Source organism: Nelusetta ayraudi, unplaced genomic scaffold (assembly GCF_046127955.1).
Source record: "Nelusetta ayraudi isolate G7.1 ecotype Tasmania unplaced genomic scaffold, CSIRO-AGI_Nayr_v1 ptg000026l, whole genome shotgun sequence".
NCBI lineage: Eukaryota > Metazoa > Chordata > Actinopteri > Tetraodontiformes > Monacanthidae > Nelusetta > Nelusetta ayraudi.
In genome coordinates this window covers 9,538,918-9,548,208 of record NW_027466076.1, presented here as the reverse complement: position 1 = coordinate 9,548,208, position 9,291 = coordinate 9,538,918, and positions in this window count along the sequence as shown.

Below are 9,291 nucleotides of genomic sequence, written 5' to 3'. Positions count from 1 at the left end.
AGATTCGTCCGTCGAAAATTGAAATCAGGCTTTGAAATCGGTGATCGATTAGCTTACCTGACCGGGGAGCGCGGCTCCTGAACCTGCTGTTAGCGGTCATCCCTGGTACAGGTGGTGGTGGGAGGGGGGGTTGTAAGGCTGTCCGGGGGAGGAGGAGGGGTCGCTTTTAGATTCAGGCTGAACGCTGCAGAAACACACTTCCGCCAACGAGCCGCACGTGTCCGAGAATCAGTGTGTCTAACCGGAACTGGCCATCGTAGCTCTCAGTCCTCGATGCCGTCCGTTTTCACTGGCGCCGATCTCGGTGCACGCATCGCCTTGCCCACAATACTCATTATGTAGGGAGAAAAAAAAAAAAGAAAGAGATCTGCAGTACAGTCCTACCACCAGCGGGTGGCAGTGTTGTTCCGAGTCAATACCGGTCACAGCGTGTTTGGAGTAATTTTGCTGAATCGTCTGTGATGCGGGTTTGACTCTAGATAGATAGATAGATAGATAGATAGATGCATTAAAATCTAATCTAATTGAAAACTGCTTACAGTGTAAGTGAGGTCCACAAAAATAGAATTGTTTTATTTTTGTCTCACTAAATTAAAAACTATCATAAATATTCCAAATGTTTAATCAACAGACCAAAAACAGGTTGCTTTGAGTTGTTAAAAAAAAAGAGACAACCTCAGCATGACTTTCTGTAAAAACAAACCTTTTTTTTTTTCCCGCCCTGATGATGTTCTCCTAAACTGACAATTCAGGGGATTCTATTTAATAACAGCCACTTTGACACATTCTTCACTACTACATCTCCCTTTTACTGTTTAAATGGTCCAAATAATATTGTTTTTTTTTTTTTTTTTGTTCATTTGTCTGAGTTGGAGAAGCTGATAAGGACAGTGAAAAGACATTTCCTTGTTACCCCCTGGGGTGAAGATTAAAGCCTATTCAAACAATATCAGACACACACACACACACACACACACACACACACACACACACACACACACACACAGAGTCACACACACATCTGTCCCTTCACACATGTGAGTGTGGACATCCTGGTGGGAACTGCTGGTGTTTTAAGGGTAAATACCCAACAACAATGTGGTATTGTCCGACTCTGTGTGTGATGCCACTGATGCAGTTACGCACGTGCCAGGGTATATATGCAAGCGCCTGGACTTTCAAAGCTTTTTTTCTCAGTGACAAATTTAACACGTAGTTGCTATAATTTTCTTCTTTTTTCTTTTTTTTTTTTTTTTAAATGAGCCTACAGTAGCCACTCGGTGCTGCATGCCAATCACTTCCTCTATACTTCCTGTCAAACAAAGGGTAATTAATGGCAGACAGGCCCGGGCACGCCTCAGTGCTCGGAGACAGTGGGGCGATTCAGGTGCTGCATCGGGACAAAGCGAGCCTGGAGGGACGGTGAGATTTTGCGTGGTCATGGCAGTGGCAGTGGCAGTGGCGGCTGCTGACAGCTACCTGAGGGACGAGAGGTCCGCCGGCCAAACAATAACACGAGCGTGGGACTGGAGGCGGGAGCAGGGTGCCATAGCCGACCGTTTCCTGTGCGAGCACGAGGGCCACATGGGTGGTTGGGGTTGCAGGGTTGTGACAATGAGTGACCTTCCCTCCCCACATCAGCAAAACAGATCTCAGCGATCTCGGCGGGGGGGGGCCTTGCAGGACCACAGTGACCTTTGTAAACACTCACACACACACAAAAATAAGTCTGTATCTGCCCAATGTCACCCACGTGCTGAGTTATGGTGTCGCGCAGCATGAGGCAGTGACTCTTCAAATGCAGTAAACCGGAATTAGATTACATCTGTTATCTAGCGATCCTATGAGCTGCAGTCTCAAGTTTGGTGGATGCAGTCAGACATTGGGGTATTTTTGCAGTGCAGTTGCACGGTACTTGTCAACAGGAAGTATTTCAGCAACTTGAGATTAGAATCAGGTCAGTCCGCAGTGAGGAGAAACAGCATTCATGACCTGTGAGGCACCAGTGGAGAAAAGCGGGATCCATCCATCCCCTTGTCCTCAGGTCTGAATATATTGGTGGAATCCGTAAACCACCAGTTTCCTTTGTGGATTAATAGAGGACAGGTTAGAAGTGAGTGGCCACTCCGAGCTGCCCAGAAAGACCACAGAGGAAAACCGGGAAACGACTAGGAGTTGTAAACAATGGCAGCTGCTAAAGGGATCGACCCATTTCAAGTGTACTCCATTTATGACCTCAAATGTCTTGTGCTGTCATCTGTTGGAAAGAAAAATGAGGCTGATAAACACATAGGAGGGATTGTGATTTTTTTTTTTCTTGTGCTAGATTTTTCTTCTCTAAAGTAAAAGTGAAAAAGAAAGGAAAAAAAGAGGTGGATCAACTGAGGACAATGAATGAATGATGTGAGCAGTTTGTCCTTAAGGAAGACATATATAAGACGGACCTTTCAGATTATGCACAAGTGAAAATATGGAGTTGTTTTATACATTTCATATTATTTTTTAACTTTATGTGTGGTTTATTTCTTTAAGAATAATAACCAAACTGTATATTTCTACTATTTCCTACGGACGAAAGCCGGGAGACTCCTTAACATTTCCTCATGGTCGCATGACAAAAAAACACTGCAGTACCCTTCAAAAGGCCCGCAAAGCAGATTCCATTATCAAACGGATCATTTGAACTGAAACAAAAAGCTCATGTTAATCAGAAAGCAGTTGTACAGGTGAGACTGTCGAACACACGGAGCACCGTCACTCTCCACCACTCGCTGAAGAAAATAGCACAACGCAAGTTTCGCCGAAGCAGTAGCAGCAGCAGCAGCAAATAGTCCAGTTGGGCTTGATGTGTGTGAGCTCATGTGAGAGGGTATATGAGCATTTCCTCCCCACAGACAGACCAGCGTTAGTAGGTAGCGGTGGTGGTGGAGGGGGGGGGGGTCTGAATGACTTCAGCGAGGGAAGCCGGCCAACGCAGGAAGGCTGCCGCTCGGGGCCTCACAATGGCTCTTCACATGTGCTCGCCGTTGATTCCTCGGCTTCTGTCGTCCTCGCCGAGGAGCGGGAGGAAGTGCATATTGTTGTCGGAGAGCCTTTTTTTCTGCTTTCCCCTGATGGACAGACAATGGCTGAGGAGGGGGGAGGAGGGAGGAGGGAGAATGAGTGAGGGGAAGGAGGGAAATGTTCGTATTTTTTTTTCTCTCTCTCTCTCTCTCTCTCTCTCTTGCGACATGAATCTAAAATAACAATTTCAATGTTTTTCCTTCTTCACTTACAAAGCAAGTGAAGACGAAAACTTTTTCTTGAGATTCTTGACGATTTTCAGCCCTTTCACAGTTCAATTGTGCCATCCTGTTTGCCAAATCTCTCTTTACTCCCTCGGTTGCAGCTGCCCCATACATCTGCACTCAAGATTACCTGCGGCATAAAACATGACATCAATACTGGGGACTTTTCGGAGCAACTGGTCAGCCTACATCAGTCAAAATGGTGGTTGAGTTTTCACAAATTTTACTTGGACACCACAGAGTTTTTCATTTCCGGGGGCCGCGTCCACTTCCATCAAGGCAAAATGTGGGTCAGAGTGCACGGGATAAACAAGACACGGAGCTGGCCGGACACCCATTTCCATTTGTCGGACAAACGCTAAATGACTTCCAACCCAGATTTTAGATTAGATAGGATCGCCAGGGAGCAGGACGCCAAGAGAAACAGGAGGAGGAGGAACGAGACGTGCAGGCCCAGAAATAGAAGGAGAAACAGGGGAAATTTAGGAGGATTTTTTTTTTTTTTTTTTTTTTAACATGAGGAGCTTGTTTAATCTTTCTGATGCGCCTCCACTGAGACAGGAAATAGTGCTGTTAGAATCACGAAATGAGCCGATGGCAGAGATAAAGGTGGATAATGGTCCGCACAGCCTCTGTCAGGACCGGCGGGGACACGGCAGCGGATGAAGCTGCGCTCCCTTTTCTAACAATTACCCCCAAAATCACACCAATTTTACGCCTTATTTTATTGGACAGATGTGATCTTTTTAGGCTATATTGCTCAAATTCCCAACATCATCAGGCTGGCATGACTATGAGAAGACTTACAGGCCCTTTGATGCTTTCAGCATGAATGATCAACGAGCTGCAAAAGCAGCCCAAGGCTTTTTGGCGATGACATTGTGATAACATCTCAGATTTAGCGAGATTTAACTTACTTGCCAGCACAGTGTGCCATGCACAAACACTAAAATGACCTCTTCCTGGTAGTGTTGCTCAACTTTCTTTGAATTGAATGTATCAAAGAAACATTTTTTTTTTGCCATTGCTCTGCTCTTCCTACAGCATCTGTTCTACAAATCAACATTTTGAGGTCGCGTGACAGCGTGACGAGCAGGACATGCCGCAGGCCAGCGTCGTTTGGGCCAGTGTGGCTCTCTACACGTATTGGAAAACACATTAACCTCCATGTTCACTGACATGCGAAGACATGTGTTGTCACTGCGTTAAATACGAAGCGACCGCAAAGAGGAGGAGCTCACAAAGGAAGGACAATCAGTAGTCAAAGTGTTTGGGTGAAGTCACGACATGATATCGTGACACAGTGAACTTTTTCCAAACCCCAAAGAGCTCAAGGAAAACATCTGGAAAGGAGACGCCCTTTGGAACCTTCGCTAAATGTGTGTGTTGTTTTGGTTTTTTTTACGCTCAAAGCAAACCACTGAGATGTTGTTGTTTTTTTTAACTGCAACAGATCGACGCTTGCTATTGATGCAAAGGCCGCCATTGGATGTGTATTTTATCTCGTGTCAAGCTGAACTCTTGCAACAACGTTTTAGAATGGAAGCTTTTCATGCTAGATTACCAAACAGGAAACCCAGCAAGCCACTAGAACATAGGTGTCAAACTCTGGCCAAATTTGGCCCGCTGTGTAATTATATTTGGCCCGCGAGGAAATACAAAGTCACTACTAGAGATGGCCCGCTGGCATTGTACAGCACATGTACCATTAATACAACAAATCCCAGAATGCTCGGCTGATATTTTGTCAGTCAGGACAGGAAGTTAATTGAAGGATATTATTACTACTGAACTGGTTTACTGTTGTTACTTTGTATTCAAATCCATTATTAGCCCTGTGGAAAAATCAAATCAAATCAAATCAGACTTTATTTATATAGCGCTTTTCATGCATGAAAATAATGCAACCCAAAGTGCTTCACAGATTGAAACAAAAGTAAAATGTCAAAACATGCAGCAACATGAACAAATAAAAGCTCATCCCTCCCAACACCCCGCCCCCTAAAATGGACCCGCCCCTCCACACAAACACATACACACAAACGTCCACACTCATACACACACATGGATAAAATAGCATGGCACTAAGGATAAGGGTGAGGAAAGGCCACCAATGGCAAACCAACTGTTGAAATTTAAATCAGAAGGCTTCAAATAAAAAAGATGCATTCAGTTTTCATTTACGTTTTATTTAGATTGATGAGTTTTTTTATTTGAAATTCAATTTAGCATATGTGCAGTATTAGGTTATTTTGCTTGTTCCATATTTAGGTTAAAGTAAAACTTGCTTGGGTCCATATAAAAAGGTTCACTGATGTTTTTTTTTTTTAATAAATATCAATGTTGGCCAGGGACTTTGTCCAAGTTTTACATTTTGTGTGTGTGTGTATTTGAGTTTGACACTCCTGCTCTAGAATCATTAAAATACCCATTGAATTTATCAAAACGATGTAAATCACAATTTTACTTCATTTTAGAAAGAAAAAAAAACCTCTTATCTGTTGTGTTGGTTTTTCTTCATACGAAAAAAGGGAGCGGAAATAAAGGCACTTCTGTTACTCAACGTTTACATCATCCAGCCTGCTGATAAATCGGAGAGCTATGCGACGGCGAGAGCAATGATACACGCACACACACCCGAAGATGTCGGGGGCCGAGTCGAAACAGGATGAGCGCGCCGCGATGCCATTGCGATCAGCGTCAACGTCCGCTGTTTGTTTTAACAGGTGGACTGAGTCACCGCAGGAAGAAGGGGGCAGCATGAAAGGCCTCGCTGGCCACCGTCCGCCAGGCCTCAACCTCTTATCAAAGCAGGCTGACTTTCTCGTCCAGGGATTTCCTCCAGTCTGAGTCAACAACTTGTTATTATGGCAATAACGTTTTGTGACTGCGGCTAATTGCACCCCGAGTTGTGATTCAGGCCACCGTCATTAGGCTTTATTAGGCTGGCTACCATCTCACTGGCGTTTTAAATCACTGACAAATTATCCACATTTAATCAGAATTAATGGCTGTTTCCTTCCCCTCCTGCTGGGTAAATATGAGTCTGGTGGCTATTGTAAGCAGCGGGCCAACTCCTGCGATGCCTTCAAGTGCCTAAGAATTAACCGTGCAATAATTAAATGAAATATTTTGCTCCAACCTGAGAAAGTGAAGATGCAATATCCCACCCCTGGGGTGTTTCTATCGCATTTCCATCACCTGCCACACACTGTCTGTCAATATTTGTCATGTTTTGCTTCATATCGGCAGCTGAACTTGTCTTCTAATTAGCCAACACCTCCTGAAGACTTGTGGAGGACAACTGAGCCCTGACTGGGTTCAGCAGCAGTGGTGCAACACATTGCTTGTGGCAATAGAAGGCTTCATTCAGGGTGTTTTTTAGCGAGGAAAAAGTGTGAAAAAAAAACAGCTGCTCGGTACCCTGGCATTGCCCAGAAGAAGACGAAAAACAGGAACCGACTGCGGAACCCGTTGCTGCTAAGGAGATTGGACGGCACTTTCACATGGATAAAGAACAAAGAACGGCAATGGAAGGGCTTTTCTCTGTAGACAACATGTTTTCCTTTTACCTCCAAACTGGCAAGAGTTTAGTTATGGATGTCACCCCTCACACTAACAGGAAGGCACAAGCTGTAGCGCCCTAGCTTGGGTGGCAATAGGAAACCAAAGACAAAAAAAAAAAAAAAAAAAAGATTGTTCAATTGTGATGGACAGAGAGGAGGTCTCGACTGGAAAAAGGTGGTTTGTCCTCTCCGGGGCGGTGGAGTGATCCTGCCTCAGGTGGAGGAGTTCAAGTATCTTGGGGTCTTGTTCACGAGTGAGGGGAGGATGGAGCGTGAGATCGACAGGCGGATCGGTGCAGCGGCTGCAGTGATGCGGTCGCTGTACCGGTCCGTCGTGGTGAAGAAGGAGCTAAGCCGAAAGGCGAGGCTCTCGATTTACCGATCGATCTACGTTCCCACCCTCGCCTATGGTCACGAGCTTTGGGTAGTGACCGAAAGAACGAGATCGCGAATACAAGCGGCCGAAATGAGTTTCCTCCGCAGGGTGGCTGGGCGTACCCTGAGGGACAGGGTGAGAAGCTCGGCCACCCGGGAGGAGCTTGGAGTAGAGCCGCTGCGCCTCCCTGGGCAGGTGTTCCGGGCATGTCCCACCGGGAGGAGGCCTCGGGGAAGACCCAGGACACGCTGGCCTGGGAACGCCTTGGGGTCCCACCGGATGAGCTGGAGGAGGTGACTGGGGCCAGGGAGGTCTGGGCATCTCTGCTAAGGCTGCTGCCCCTGCGAGCCGACCCCGGATAAGCGGCAGAAGAAGCAAGCCAGCAAGAGAGGAGGTCCAATCGACTGGCAAGTTTATTTTGAAAGGGCACTCCTGTTTCCAATGTTTTTCTATGGGCTCTTTCCAGAGGTTGGTCTGAAATGGTGAAAATCCATCCCAGAAAGACTATGGATTGGTGTCCACCAATCAAAGATAATGCAGCCCCCATCTGCTCTGTTTAGCTCAACCCACAAGAGTGCTGGCCCAATCACAAACACCCAAATTCCAAAACCAAAGTCCAACTACCGCGTAAATAAAATGCAGCTACTGTATACAAACGTCGTATTCCAAAACTTTTGAAACCATCCTATCTGTTATGTCAGGTAATAAAAAATGTGCATCCGTGCAAAAAACATGCAGGAAAATAGAAAGTTTTGAGATGTGAGATGTTTTGAGATTTGAATTTATTGCATCGCATCAGCACGAAGGGCGTGTCGGGACACATTTATTGTCAAGATTACAACCATATCGGCCTCAGCACAAGGACGTCTGCAGAAAAGCAGAGAAAGTTACTCGCTCAGCACTTTGGAAAATGCTCTCACGAATGCCATCCGACCCATTGCGTGTCGCTGTGCAGGACAATACCACTCAGACGTCACACGGGCCGAGCTGCAGACCAATTAATAGTGTAAAACCGGACAGACGCACGGCTCGACAGAATGCCAAGGCCTCACACCTCCTGCAGGGTATCAAACGCCAGCGGCAGGTGACATTTCAACCGTGGACAATAAAACGAGGAGATGTGGAAAAAGAAGGGAGGCGGAGAAGGAGGAGGAGGACAGCGCTCCCGGCAGCTCCCGGAGAACAATGGAGTCGGAGGGAAGTGATAAGGGACAGGACATCCTCGCGGTGCCGTCGCGTCACCAACACAGCCCTCACACGGCTGCGAACGCGTCACTTGGTAGCCTTGTGCAGCCGCCAATCAGTCCTGCACGGCAAACTTGAGGGGAAATTTGGTGAATGCAAATTTTGCAGAGGGAGAAAAATCCATTTATCCATTCATTTTCAGCACCCACTTCTTCCTGAACTCAAAGGGCTGAAGGGTTGCGGGGGTCTGTGGGGGTCTGCATCCCAGCTGTCATAGTGCGAAAGCAGAGTGACGCCCAGGACAAGTTATCAGTAAAATCAAACCAAATCAAAGCGATTATTGTCATGTCCAAGTAAAGAAACAAGTTTCCCTATGCAATGAAATTCTCCATTTGATGTCCACAGAATGCCAAATAAGGGACTAAGTATAAGAAAGAGAATTGGAAATATACAAAAATGTGCAAAATACAAAATATACAAAATAATATACAGAATCCAAAAACAATGCAATTTTAAAAAGGACAGCTGTGCCGTTATGGAGGAATGTAGTCCCTGATGATAATACTCCTATTTGATGTTTAGGAGTCTGACTGCATTGGTGCTGAAATCTGACACTTCTGTACCTCGGGCCAGAGGGCAGAAGTGTGAACATGCCGTGCTAGCGGTGGTTGTGGTCTATGCTGTGGTCCCCGCGGTGGTAGATGCTCTGCAGGGAGGGCAGGCGGATCCTGGTGATCTTCTCTGCAGTCTTCACCATTCTCTGCAGGTTGTTTGTGGTCCACAGCAGTGGTGTTGCACTGTGTACCACACAGTGATGCAGCTGGTCAGGACGCTCTCAACAATGCAGCCGTAGAAGTTGCAGAGGATCTTAGGTGGC